Source organism: Mesoplodon bidens (assembly GCF_964165515.1).
Source record: "Mesoplodon bidens genome assembly, chromosome: 9".
NCBI classification, from domain to species: Eukaryota; Metazoa; Chordata; class Mammalia; order Artiodactyla; family Ziphiidae; genus Mesoplodon; species Mesoplodon bidens.
The window spans coordinates 36,226,402-36,241,328 of NC_138166.1; the positions used below are offsets into that span (position 1 = coordinate 36,226,402).

Sequence of the window (14,927 nt, forward strand, 5' to 3'; positions counted from 1 at the left end):
TGGGCCAAGTGGCAGCACCAAACAATTGGAACATGATTCAGAAATCTGACACAGTGAAAGACATTCTTGGACATGATTAAGAGGCATTTTATGGCCGTAAAACAATAAGGCAGGGGAGGGGTTCCGAAACATACAACAGGGTGAAGTCCTATACCTTAGGAGACAGGGAGCTTATCTCATATTGGTGTAAGGAATGGTTTGTTTTCTGTTAACCACCACTAAAATCCCCAGAAGGTTTTTGTTGTTGTTGGTATTTTTAATATTAATATTTATATATAAATAATGTATGAAATATATATAATATGTACAAATATAGACACAACATATATGTATTATATATATATATATTTTGTGAAAGTAAATGCAACACTTAAACATTCAGGATTGATCCCAATCTTCTGGAGCGAGTTTCTCTGGTGTAATGGAGGAAATGTTTGTTTGAATCACCATGCAGGTTACATTCATCTTCTACTGGAATAACTAGAGCCTCCAGTCACATGACTACAAAATAGTACAGGATTAGCTTTTGGGAACACAAATAAGCTCTCTTGTTCCTCCTCATTGGTCACATCTTAGCATGGTTCTTGCCTATCTTCTACTCAAGCAGGGCCTTAGTAATAAACAAAGCACTAGCAAAAAGTCCCAGAGTTACTTCCTCTCCACTCTCTTGAATAAGTCTTTCCTTGGCTTGGACTGAGGACCCCTTGCCCCATAGGTGCTGTTCTGACTAGGAGCAGGAGACAAAATGGCTAAAAGAAAATTGGGAGCCACTGATCCCCATCTGGAGCTACAACTTAAGATGCCCACAGACATGTGCAGGGAAGACGTGCAGAGGAATGGGATGGGAGGGGGGGTGTCCTTGGGAAAGTAGTCTGCTTGCTTTCCTTCACTTCTTGGCCTTGCCCTGGGCAGCCACATCCTCCATGAATTCACACATGGGCTCTTCATTTCCCAGGAACTCCATGGGCTTGATGGGCTTCAAGTTCTTGTTCAGTTCATAGGCAGTGGGACTACCAGTGGGCAGGTGCAGCTCCACAGTAGCCTCTTCAGAGAGACCCTCCAGAGGGTTGACAGTGCCCTGAAGCTATTGCCGTGGGCTGTATTCAGTACCCCCTTCCCCTCCTCCATCTGGGGAACTATTTTTTCATTCCAAAAGGGCAGAGCTCTGGCAATAGTGTCCTTCAGACTCTCACAGGAGGGTAGCTGATCTTCAGTGAAGTCTGCATAACTCAGTCTTTATTGATGTTGCTGTAGAAGGGATGGTTGAGCTTCATAGGAAGTGGTAGGACATAATAGTGTGTCCAGATCTTTACCTGGGTTTCATCATGCTTGGTAGTAGTTTCTGCTTTATTGAAGTCAGGTCCTCACTATTGGCGGCCACACTTGGTCATTGGCATCCAGTGCTGTCCAGAAGATCCAAATCGCTTTCTTCTGCACCATGGTGAAGCAGATGTCAAACTCATAGCCAGCATCTTGTAGCACCTGCATGTGGTGCTTCACCTCCTCACGCCTCCTGGGCTCATGTTGGCTTTGCTCCAGCCACTGAAGCCGTTCTCCAGGTTCTATGTGCTTTTCCTGTGGGGGATCAGCACCACCTTGTAGGTGGCCATGGCGGCGGTTCCCGGTGCAGCATAGACTGGGGCTCACTGAGATTCCAGAGTCACCCCAGATACCCTGTTTTATTCAAATGCTCTGAAAATAGTTCAGCATAACTGCTCACTTTTGGCACATACCTAACGGGGTCCTCTTAGAGGAAGAGGAAACCAAAGGAGCATAAGTCAGTGGAGAATATGTATTCAGTTTGTTTACTTTCAGAAGAGAAGTGTATTTTAATGAGTTTCCTTTAAGAAACTTTTCTGAGATATACAAACATTCTCACTTTACAAACACCCCTTACATACTGCCTCCCATATGACAAAATATTTTGGTCTATATCCTTGTATTTAAACTGCTTGATTTTGGGGAGGGCATTTCATATACAGAAATTATTTACTTTTGAAAGAAAGGATTCTATCTTTGGGCGAATTTGCAATCTTTTTTTTTTTTCTCAAATAAAAGTTTGCTACCCAGTTCACAGAGTGATTTTCCTATGAGCCTGTGGCCTCAAGGCAGGAGTTTGCATTGATATGCCAGGAGTACACTCTCAAATCTGAAGGTGTTATTCTCCAGCCAACCCCTCTTCTTCCCTAATTAGGTTCTTGAAATATACTTTTGTACTATTGAGAGTCTTGGAGAATAGAGCTTTGCCCTAGGGCTGTTACTTTGTTTCCATCTCTGTTCACATAGATATTTCTAGCTCATGCTGCCCTGTTGAGACTTTTTCTTCTATAATTCAGTTGATCTTAAGCTTTAGCATGTGAGGTGAGTTCCTCAGCCTGAGGTCACTGAGGAGGCCTACAGTAAGTTTCATGGTTTGAATTTTAACTTAGATAGATTTGAGCTCCTTCTCCCTTATGATTAACAGCAAACATTGTAAAGTAGCCAGCCATAATTAGGAGTGTAGACTTACTGTGGAACACAGAAAATATAATAAAGTATAATCAAAGAAGTCAGAAATTGGCTTTTATCTCCTTATTTCATATATGTAACATTGTGTTTTAGGTATTTTTTAAGATCATTCTTCTGAAACGGTCATTCACTGCTTTTTATGGTAACACCATTCTAATGATGTTTTTCCCCCTTTGGAAGAGTGGGAATAAGAAGAGTTCATTATTCTTGTGTCTGACTGCTTAAGGGTATATGAAAATATGAAAAATTTTAGACCTAGAAAGAACTTTGAACTAGTAATTGGAAGACTTGAGTTTGTATCCTGCTCTACCATTTAGCTGTGGTACTGTGAGCAAGTATTAAAAGTTTTTGGATCTTGGTTTTTCTCACATGTGAAATAAGCCTAATAATAAATACCTGCCCAGTACTGCATTCCTCACAGGGTTATTGTCATGATCAAATTCATCTATTCATTCAACTAATATTTTGTGTCTACTTTGTACCAGCCAGGTGCTGCGGATACAGCAGTGAATAAAGCAAAATCCCTGCTCAGTGGAATGTAATGAAAATAATCCTTGTGAAAATGTTTTCAAAGTTGTGAAGGAATTTAGAAATTTAAGTTTTTATGCCATCCAACATCCATAATTTCACAGACAAGGAAGCTAAATTCCAGAAAGATTAAGCGATTAGTCTAGGATTATCTGTTGAGTTGGGGGCAGAGCGAGAATTAGAATCAGATTGTTCTTAATAGTTAGTATTCTTTCCTCCACTCCCTACCAGATATATTATGATCTAGATTATTCATCTTAGCTTCTCCCACCTTTCTTTCGTATCATTGCATCCTTTCCCTGTTTTTGATCTTATAACCACCTTTTCTTTAAATTTCCTGTCGTAAGTTTTTTTCCCCCTTCTCTAATCTATGCTTTCAAGCTAAGTATTTGGGTGATTACAGGAAGAGCCAGGTTTCTTCCATACTAGACTGATATGAATTTATATCTTTGCTTGTTCATTGGTCTTAAGTTTTGGGGCAAATTAATCAGCCTCTCTTGAGTTTTAGTTTCCTTATTTGTAAAAAGCTGATAATAAGCTACTTTTGAGGCTGCTTTCAGGCTAAAAAACAATACGATGTAAAACCTGTAGCATACAGTAAAGCTCAGTTATTGTTTGTGCCTTTTCTGTGAATGACTTTATTTTTGTCCTTCATTGGATTTTTCTGTTACTACTAAAATGTATGTCTTCACAGAGGCTCCTTGACTATTTCCAATGTGAATATCAAGAAAATTAAGTCTGGTTATAATCACTCAAATGATTAAAAAATTCTTATTCTTGTCTGCTGTGCACTGTGAAGCATAAGTTATCACTTCTCTCCTTCAAATTAAAATCTTGCATAGGGTGCTTAACCAACAGCCCATGAAGCCCTGAAGATGTATGCAAAATTGTCTGTGTTTTTTTTCCTATTGAGTGATTCCATAGCTTTTATTTTCAAAAAGGGCCTATGAACCCAGAAAAGATTTAGAACCACCAAATTCTAGTGTTCATATTTATTCATCAGCTTGGGGAAACAATTACAGAATATCAACATAAAACAAAATACTCATTTTGAGATATAACAGGAAGAAAAGGATATACTTAGAGTGTGAAGTTCTGGTTTTGAGCTTTAGCTCTATTATTTATTAAGCTCTATGGCCTTGAATGGGTAAAAACCATAAATTCTTTGAGTCTAGTGATAACCTATGTCTGCTTATCAGGTTGTTGTTAGGATTAAATGACATCGCATATGAGAGAGTACTTTGTAATGATAACACCTCATACTAACATTAGCACCTGTTATTCTAGTAACAGTTTAGGGAAGGAAACCTTCCCATAGCACTCGAGTTCTCTGTGGAACCTGGGCATAAATTGGGCTGGAGCTTTAGTGGATGAATCTGTGATAACCCATGTATTGTTATTCTCTCTTCAAATAAGGTAGTATGATATAGGATAGAAAGCCCTGGGAGATTTGTATTATAATTCTACCTGTACTATTAAGTTACAGTGTACTTAAAAGAAAATTTCTTAACAACTCTGTATAGCAGTGATGCTGAACTTGTAGCACACTCTGAGTTGTGAGGGGTAAACGAGATGATGTGCATGAAATATTTCATAAAGTATTTGTCAACCAATAAGTCACTTTTTGAGCAAGTTATTTGACTTTCTGTGCCTAAATCTCTGCATCAGTAAAATGGGGTAATTTTCTCATAGGATTGTTATAATGATTATGTGGGGGAAGAGTGCATGTAAAAAATCATAGGATCTGGCACATAGTATGTGTTCAGTGAATGTTAACTTCTTTGTTATTATTGTTGTTTTTGTTATTTGTTACATTCCTAGGATATATACACAGATTCTTTGACCTTGTCTTCTTAGCTCTATTTTTTTTTTGAGGGGGAAGGGAAAGGGAAACAAAATTAAAGCACATGAAATGCAGAGAAATAAAGTGGTGATTTGTGTGGCATTTAGAGGATTTCATCTAGAGATAGAATGGACCAGAGTCACTGATCAAGACCTTATGTGGATTGAGGCCAAAACTGGACTTCAAGAATGGGTGTATTGAGATGGAGAGGGAGGGATAAAGGACATGTTAGGCAAAAGGAATAATCTGAGCACAGTTCTCAGAAGGGGGATAAGGTTAGTGTATGAGGAGGTACAAGTGAACAAGGAACCTTGTTGTTCTCAAAAGTGAAATGTGGTTACTAACTCTACACCTCTGTTCCCCTGAACCCTAGGGTTAGTGGAAAGGAGATATATTCTAATGTTACTGTGTTCCTTCCTGAAGGTTTTTCCCATGGTGTAAGGACATAGGAAATGTAGGTTCTGAGATTCAATGGTTCTGATGCTGATGGGATCACTGTTCCTGGAATGACAGGGGGTTTTGCTACTGAGCTCAGGTCCCACTGCTTGCTGCTTGAGAGACAAATTTTGGTTGGAAAGGAAAGGTTGTTTTATTCAGGAGGCTGGCAACCTGGGGAGAAGGTGGACTCATGTTCAGAAGCCAACTCCCCATTGCTTATCAGGGGGCAAGAGCTTTTAAAAGGGAGTTTCAGGGGTGTATAGGCAGAGGGAGGGGGCTTTGTGCAGAGCAGCATAGTAAGCTCTGATAGTCATCTTGAAATTGGTCATGAGGTGGTCTGATTAGCATCATCTTGATTGCTTTAAGTACAGTGAATCTTCAGTTCCAGGGTCAGTTTGTTCCCATTTCCTTGAGGTCAGTTCTTAGAATTGTGTAAGATGGAGCAGCTTATGTCATGGCTACAGTCTGGTCATCAAGTAGTTTACTTTTTCCACCTGGTGGGGATTTTAATATCTGTAAAACAGCTCAGAGGATATGGCTCAATATTATCTGTAGCACTTGAGGAGGAACTAAAGGTCCTTGCCTTTGTTTAAGGACTGAAGTATTATTATTTTGTCCTGTTTGACTATTTTCCTGTTTCTGTATTTTCTCATTTCTTTGATTAAATTTATTCTTTGCCTGAAGTTTTTCTACAGACAAGAGGCAGGTGGAAGACATGGTGGTGGTGGTGGGATCTGTCTAGGGAAGGTCCCAAGGGTCCTGCTTGATTTTAGTTTGTTTTCCATTTTTCTCACTCCCTTTTGCCATAGAAATGTAAATTGTATGTTCCTAGACTTGTCCAAAAGGCAAGTACAATAATGGACAGTAATGGACATTTGCAACAGTAAAGTTTTATACTCTTGTCATTTTATATTCTTTGCCATTTGAAAACCTAGCTCAAAAGAGATGTTAATCAGAAAGATGCAAAAAGAATTAGGAACCATCTAAATATTTAAAAGGGGAGAAAAAGTTAAAGTTTTTATATCTCTAGAATAGACCAGGGGTGGTTAACTGTATATTTTTATAATTCATATATTGTACAGTTCACCCACTTAAAGTCATTGGCTTTCATTATATTCACAGAGTTGTGCAGCCTTCATCACAGTCAATTTAAGAACTTAAAAAAAATAAATTTATTTAATTAATTTATTTTTGGCTGTGTTGGGTCTTCGTTGCTGTGCATGGGCTTTCTCTAGTTGCGGCGAGCCAGGGCTACTCTTCCTTGCAGTGTGCAGGCTTCTCATTGCGGTGGCTTCTCTTGTTGCGGATCATGGGCTCTAGACATGGCGGGCTTCAGTAGTTGCAGCACGTGGGCTCAGTAGTTGTGGCTTGTGGGCTCTAGAGCACAGGCTCAGTAGTTGCGGCTCGTGGGCTTAGTTGCTCCGTGCCATGTGGGATCTTCCTGGACCAGGGATCGAACCCGTGTCCCCTGCATTGGCAGGTGGATCCTCAACCACTGCGCCACCAAGGAAGCCCTAAGAACATTTTAATGACCCCGCAAGGGGACCTGATATCCGCTATCAGTCTCTCCCCATATCCCCCACAAAGCTTCTAGCTCTAGGCAGTCAATTATATACTTTTTCTCTCTGTGCATTTGGACATTTTACATGAATGAAATAATACAATATGTGGTCTTTAGTGACTGGCTTCTTTCACTTAGTGTAATGTTTTCAAGGTTCATCCTTGTTGTAGCATATATTATTACTTATTGCTTCTTATTGCTGAAAATGTTTCCATTTTATGGATACACCACATTTTGTTTATCCATTCATCAGTTGGCAGACAGTAGGGTTGCATCTATCTTTTGGATTTCATAAAGAATGCTACTGTGAGCACTCATGTACATGTTTTTGTGTGGACTTAATGTTCTCATTTCCTTTAGATGTGCACCTAGGATTAGAGTTTCTGGTTATATGGTAACTCTGTTTAACCTTTTGAGGAACTGCAAACTTTTAAAAAGTGGCTACACATTACCACCAACAATGTATGAGGGTTCCAATTTCTCCACATCCTTGCCTGTACTTGTTATTGTCTGTCTTTTTGATTATAGCCATCCTAGTGGGTGTGAAGCGGTATTTCATGATGGTTTTGATTTGCGTTTCCTTGATAGCTAACGATGTTGAGCATCTTTTCATGTGCAAATTAGTCATTTGTGTACAGAGAATGTCTGTCAGATCTTTTCCCTATTTTAAAATTAGGTTATTTGTCATTTTATTATTGAGTGTACTGTACTGCTGCCTGGTTTTGTAAGTACAGTTTTATTGGACAGTCCTGCTCATTTGTTTGCATTTTGTCGATGGCTGCTTTTGTGCTACAGTGGCAGAGTTGACTGAGATGATGTGGCCTGCAAAGCCTAACATAGTTGCTAATTGGCTCTTTTAGAGAAAGAGTTTGCTGACCCCTGGAATACATAGATTTGCATACATTAAAATATTAAGTGGTATTAACGAAGTAGGAAATACATTAGAATAAAAAGCACACAAAGTAGTGTATGCTATATGATTTTAGCTGCGTAAAAAATTGCAAGTATGTGAGCATAGCAAAGAGACTAAAAGAAAAAACACTAAAATATTAACAGTGATCTTTGGATTGTGGATTTAAGGCTAATTTATAGCTGATACAGAAAATCTAAAGAAGGAAATTACATTTTACAAAACGGGCATGTATTATTCTTATAGCCCAAGACAGAAACATTTGGTGCTCAGCAATAAAAATATCTAGGATGACTTTGCAACTAAATTCATTTTCCTGTTTCTCTGTTTTTTATATTCTTGCGAACACATAAATAAAAGAAACCGTTTTTCAACTGTAGATGACATATTTTGTATAGGTAGCCACTGAATCTTTATTTCCTTGGGAAGTTATCTTGAAACTAATGCTTAAATATAGTGTTTTGTACATGATAAGGTAGTGAATACTCAATAAATTATTGTTAATCGAGTTTCCATTTATGACTTCCTTGGTAATTTTTTCCCACAAAATTTAATATATTTCACTGTTGGGTCTAGGAATTTTTCATTTATCAGGTAAATTTTACTGAAAACCTTATTTATTAAAATACTTAATAGCATGAATTTAATTTTTAATACTTAACATTATAGTTAAGAAGATTCACACTTAGCCCCAGGTTATTTTTTTTCTTTTCCTGTAGCTTGATTAAGGCTTCCAGCTCTGTGTTCTTTATACTCAACCCCTAAAATAGGTGAGTGTGCTTCATGTGTGTTCCTCTATCTAAGTTTTTCTTTATATTTGAAGATCCAAGTTCTTTAAAAGTTATGCATCCTTGAGCTCTTTGAAGCATTGGGGCACAGGATGTAGAACTGGATGGATTTCTTAGGTGAAGTTATAGTTCACTAAATACCATTTCCTTTACTATGGTTATATAAAACTGCATGCCTAAATTTTTCTCCATTTCTACCAATTTGTTTATAAATTTTATGAGTCAGAAGGTTTTGTGTTGTTAAGGTATAGCAGAGAAAACACCAAATTGAAAGTTAGGAACCCTGTTTTTCTTTGTTGTTTTTTGTTTTTGTTTTTAAACAAAGCCTTGATCTCAATAACTATATAATCTAGAATAAGTAATGTAAGTTTTGGCTCTGTAATTATAGGGTTTTGTGGTAATTATTTCAGATCTCTTTCAGTTCTAAAAGACTGAGATTCCCTAGTATGGTTGGTACTAATCTTGATTTGTATGTTTTCACTCATACTTCCTCTTCAAAACACTCACTCACATTCTCTATCACACCCCACATTTTGAATACCATTTGGGGAGTTATTTTTTATAGTGTGTGGGGTTGCTAATTAGATTTAATTTAGTTTGGGATTAGGTACTCCTCTCGTCTGTTGTTTTACTGATAGGAGATCTTAGAGTAGGGTGATGATAAACTTTATTTAAACCTTTTATTGTATTTCTGCATGGTCAGAAAGGATACAAGACTTAAACGTGAAAGATATTTACTAGACCAGTCTTTTCTCTGTAGATAAAAGTCTTGTATCAATGAAACTTTAAAAAATTTTATTTGATTATCCAAACTAGTACTATTCTCTACTGAATACTGAAAAAAATAAATTTGTAATTTTATAAGTCGACTACTTTAAGTTTTGTGAAGTGTAAATACTCCCACCATGGTTGATTTTAAGCTGTCAGTATGAAGTCACTGAATGTGGAGTTAGGAGAGAGGTGTGCACATTTGGCTCTCCCACTCAGCATACAACAGTGCAGCCAAGGGAAGGGAGCAGACAGATTAGTAACCATTAAGTAATGAAACTTGTTACCTCGTGTGGTTGCTAATTTAGCTCCCATGAAAGAGTAATTCTCCATATATTTTTAAGGATTATGGTAGAGAGTAATAGTAAATTTAATGTAAGTTCAGTTTCATTATTTTATACTCAATCCTTATAACTACATCCTTAAAGTAGATTTTAAAAGGGAAACAAAGGTGCTCTAGGGAGGTGGTTATGGTAACGTGAAGTATTTATAATATGAGCAAATTGAGACTGGAAGAAGGGGAAATCTTTTAATGGATTTAGGAGCAAGTTTACAATTCTGTGCTTTTAAAATATTGCTCAAATTCAATTTTAGGCTGAAGCTTTTGACGCTAACAACGTACTCCCTCAAGGACCCTTGAAGGATGGAAACATGTAAAGGTTTATGTATTTTAAAGAGTATATCCTTTATAATAGTGAAGTCTGAGGGGGAAGCTGCTGTCTGATTCCGTGACTCAAGGAAGGAATTTTTTCTTTCACAGATAGGACACCCACTTTCAGCAAAAGATGTCTGAGTCAGTGATCTAAAAATCCTCTAGTGGAATAAAACTTCTAAAAATGTCTTCAAAGATGCTTGTCAAAATCTACCCAGAAAAACTAGGAATCATTAGTATAGGAATTTTACTATACTAATGATTTTTTTAAAATGTCTGAATTTTGTAATTAAACAGTAAAAGACCTCATATAGGAGATTAATACATATTATTGTAATTTTATGCAGTTGGTTATTATATCACCTTTATTGATTAATACACATTTAAAAAGTATATATGCGTGTGTGTATGTGTATATATATATATATATATATATATACACATACATACATATACGTACATACATACTATGCAGTATACAGTATACTGTGTCATTCTTTTTTTATTAAATTAATTAATTAATTTATTTATTTATTGGCCGTGCCACACGGCACGTGGGATCTTTAGTTTCCCAACCAGGGATCGAACCCAGGCCCTCTGCATTGGAAGTGTGGAGTCTTAACCACTGAACTGCCAGGGAGGTCCCTACTGTGTCATTCTCATTGTTTTAAAATAAGGTCTTAGTAGTCATTTCTGTGAAAAAATAATATAGCATCAGGAACGTAACATTTATTATAGGATTGTTTCTGTGGGAAAATCAGTTTTCACTTTTATCATTTTGACGTAAAGGACCTTTTCCAGGGCAGTATTCTGCCCAGTGTGTGAAGATTGCCTCTATTGCCAGATGGTCGCCCACTTGTTTAGTTAGGCAGGTCTACATGATGACTCTTGCATAGGCCATGCTCATTTCCCTCTTTTGTCTGTTCCTATATCCTTCTTTACCCCATTTAAATACTAGTCATTCATCAAAATATTTTTATAGTGTGGCCTCTTTAATTAATCCTTTTTGACTTATGACATAGCACTTAACTAACTTCTACTTATTTCTCTGTGTGGGTATCATCAAAAAAAATTGTAAGCTATTTTTGGAATGGTACCAATTCTGTACTACTGTAATAGAAATTCTCTTTAGTTAGCCAGTTATTCTCCATTCCCTTTGTAAGACATACTGACTCATGCCCTTAGCATTAAAGCTAGGCTAATAGACTACATTCTAGTACTTCTGTCCACTTCTGTCCCTACCTTTTGACTTTTAAACTTATCAGAAGTTGTCAATTCCTGGGCACAGAAAGTCTGATATAATTGTTTTGTGGTATGAGCTGAGCATGGATGCTTTAGAGGAGGAAGGCAATTGAGTGTGTTAAAAAAGGAAGTTGTATTTGTTTCTGAACCTGTGTACCCTGCTTATACTTTTTATTATAATCATATAATTTAATTTACTTCTACATAGATTGAAGAATATGAGTATGACAGGGTAGTTCCTATGAAAACGAGGTCACTTGCTTTGGAATTTACTCAGCTAGTTGCTAAATAGATCACAGTAGAATTAGGTGTGTAAAAGACAACTATAAAATGTTGGTGAAAAGCCTTGAAAGACTCTTACTCTGCATTTGGATTTGTTCACAGATGTTGTTAGTTGTTATGCCACTTAAAAGAAACTGGAAACCATAACTTCCTCAATGTGAGAATGGTTTATTCAAGACAAAGGCCACATTAATAACACTTAGCAAAACATTAATCAAAAGGTCTTACCTTAGTCTTACACTGAAAGATTTATATGGTTTAAGTTAAAATGAAATACATTCATGATTCCTTCTTTTGATCAAATATTTCGATTTACTTACCAGTTACCACTTTTCTATGTAGTGTGTGTGTGTGTGTGTGTGTGTGTGTGTGTGTGTGTTGTGTGTGTGTGTGTGTGTGTGTGTGTGTGTGTTGGGATGGGTATGTAGTTAATCATAGATTCTTAAAGTTGTAAGTGTCCCTAGAGAAAAACCATGGGAGGTGACGTGACTTGCTGAATTTCACAACTAATGAAATGGTGTATCTTTTACTTGAATCAAGGACATGTATTCAGTCCAGTTCAGTCTTAGTTGATTTTGATGTGTTTTTTGTGTTACTGATGATGAGCTGTATACTGCTTAGAATAGATGGCCCCCGTGAAGCAATTTATGTAATCTCAGTCTCAGCCCTCATATTTGGGACATTCATTGCCTTTTTTTGGCATTAGCATTAAGTAGCTTTGGGGTTTAGAGATGCAAAAAGAGCTTCTCAATATATGTCCTATTTCAGAACTTTAAGGAGTAAAGAAGCAGTTGCTGTATGTGGTTCATGTGGCCATTCTCCAAGCACCTATTAACAGTGCTCTGACCCTGAAAGAGAAATCAATAAATCAGTATGTATCAAGTGCCTCCAGTGTTTAACATATTATTTAGCCATTGGGGAACACCACTAGTGAATAAAACATAGTGGAATAAAACAGACAAAATCCCTGACTTCCTGAGATTTTTATCTCAGCAGTTGAATTATTTAACTGCAGGTTGTAAGTGCTATAAAAAGTGAAAAATGTGCTGCTATGAGAATATGTAACCAGAGATCCAGACCTAGTCTGAAGGAATAAAGCAAAGGGTGAGGATCAACGAAGAGTGCCATGTGGAATTGACATTTTAGATGAACTCTAAAGTATAAGTGAGAATTGTCAAAGGAATATGGGGGAGAGAAGGTAAATTTATGGAGAGTGGACAGGGTGAGCAAACTTGGCAGAGGGAATAGTCTGTCCAGAGGCATTGAGGTAAACACAGAACAGAAAAGGAAGGACAGTGGAACAAATGATGAGGAAGTAAGCAGGGTCCCAGCTATGTGTGATCAGAGAGTCATTAAAGGGTTTTTACAGCTCTTGTTTTGTATTATCATATTTGTGTTTTTAAAAAGATCACTCTGGGTGCTGTATGGAAAATAGAATGGAGGGTAGACTAGAGTGGACGTGGGAGATCAATTAAAAGGCCAGGAATAAGATGATGGTGTTAGAGATGAAGATAAGGCATGCCAAATATATCAGAGAGCTACACTTGGTAGTTTGACTTTTCCTTTTGTTCTTTAATTAAGACTTCATTGCTTATTTGCATTCCTAGTTAACCATCATAATTCTTACAAGCATCCTATCAAGATATGTAAGCTTCATGGGCCTAATATAAATTGTATATTCTCAGGGTAGGGTTGAATATATCCCTTATTCTCTTGGTCATATAGGAAGTATGCTTTCATTTTTAAATTCAAGAAGTGAAAGCCTCTAAGTAATAATAAAATGAAAGTGTAGATAATAGGATTCATTGTGTAATAATCCAGGTGTTTTTACTACGAGTCATGTGGGGGAATATTTTAAACAAAGTGAAAAAGAGCCTTGACTGTAGGCATAATTTAAGAATAAATAATATTAAGAGCTCTAATAGAAAACTACCTGTGGATTAATAGAAGGAAGTGTGGCTTTCAAATTTTAAGACAAATACTACTAGAAATTGTTAGTAGATATTTTCCTAATTATATAAATGGGAAGTCATGTACTACTGTTGTTCTTATCTTCCTAACCTAGAACAGTTCCTTTGAGTTGAGATTTACAATAGATTTGCATGTATTCAGGGTAAATGAGTCAAGCAGAGGGAAAATGATGACCTTGGATAGAGAATATGAAATACTGTGTTCCCTGTTTTCCCCACCCTCAATATATTTGTATATTGAAAGTAGAAATCTGTATTTAATACTTAAAATAATTTTCACGTATTTGCATTACTTATAACTTTCAGTCATTTTAAATGTCATTACATCCTCCATAATGAATTGACATAGGTTTTAAAATGCCTTCTAAAATTAATAAATTTTGTTTTGTTTGAAAATTTCAGTAAATTCTATAAATAGCACTGTACCATGAAACAGAACATATGTAATTTGAAAGATTATGTATTCTGCTTTCTTCTAAATTTGTTAGAATGAACCTTTTATGGATTTAATGAGCTAATGGCCTATACCAAGTAAATTTTGTTCTTATAAAATTTTCAGGTTTGGATGATTTTGTACAAATATTCATGTAAAGAGTTTTGAAAGATGCTTACACAGATTGTGCTTTTCTTTTTAAAATAAGGACAAAAAGAGACTCTAGAGACCTCTAGGTTTAAGTTTTTATTTTAGGTTTTATGTTGAGACTGAGTATTGTTACCAAGTTTAGTGTATGCTTATATACATGGCTCTTACATTCTAAGTAATGGTAACCCCTCCTCAGATCCCAGAGCTCAGGTTACATTTATTTTTGTTAAATTGTTTGTATTCATGTACTTAATAATTTACTCTTTCTTTCCATGTATATAACAAAATCATAATTGTGCATTAAAAATTATGAGTGTTAATAATTTATGTTTTTGTTTGAAAATAGCCATCTGTTATATTCCTCAATGTCATTACCACATTTAAAAGTTTTTTCTCAAAAGACAGTAATCAAGTCAACTTATTCACTCGCTTCTTTATTATACATGTATGGTGAATTAGCATAATGAATTATGGTAACTTTTTTTTGCTCCCCCATTGTTTAGCATCTTCATGAGTAGCCTCTTTATCTTCTGTTTATTTGGTATGTTCCTAAAGGGGTGAATTAATTTTAGTGCTAACTTAAGGAAAACAGCATTGAATAACATGTTTGTTTAAAAATATCACTTAATCCAAGGAGATGTATAATCTGGTTTTATCTGTTGTATTTGTTATCTGTTTCACTGGTTTACTAAATCAGCGATGTTTGTTGAGGTCTGTTGCTTTTGAGGTAAGAGTACTGGGTAACTTAATAAACTTAGTAATCACCTTTTTCATGGGTAAGTGTGGTATTTTACATTACTCTTTAAACCATTTCCATGCGACTATAGTTATTTCAAATAGTTAAGTTTTTAAGT

At 36.2% G+C, this 14,927-nt stretch overlaps 1 protein-coding gene and 1 pseudogene across 6 annotated transcripts in view; one reads left to right on the top strand and one right to left on the bottom strand.

The window, feature by feature from the left end:
- Nucleotides 1–14,927, top strand: part of SNX13 (sorting nexin 13) — a 149,294-nt gene that overhangs the window by 55,519 nt on the left and 78,848 nt on the right. The window lies entirely within an intron of this gene.
- Nucleotides 416–1,610, bottom strand: LOC308622899 (phosphoglycerate mutase 1-like; annotated as a pseudogene). Its single transcript has one exon. The product of its transcript is annotated as a phosphoglycerate mutase 1-like (transcript).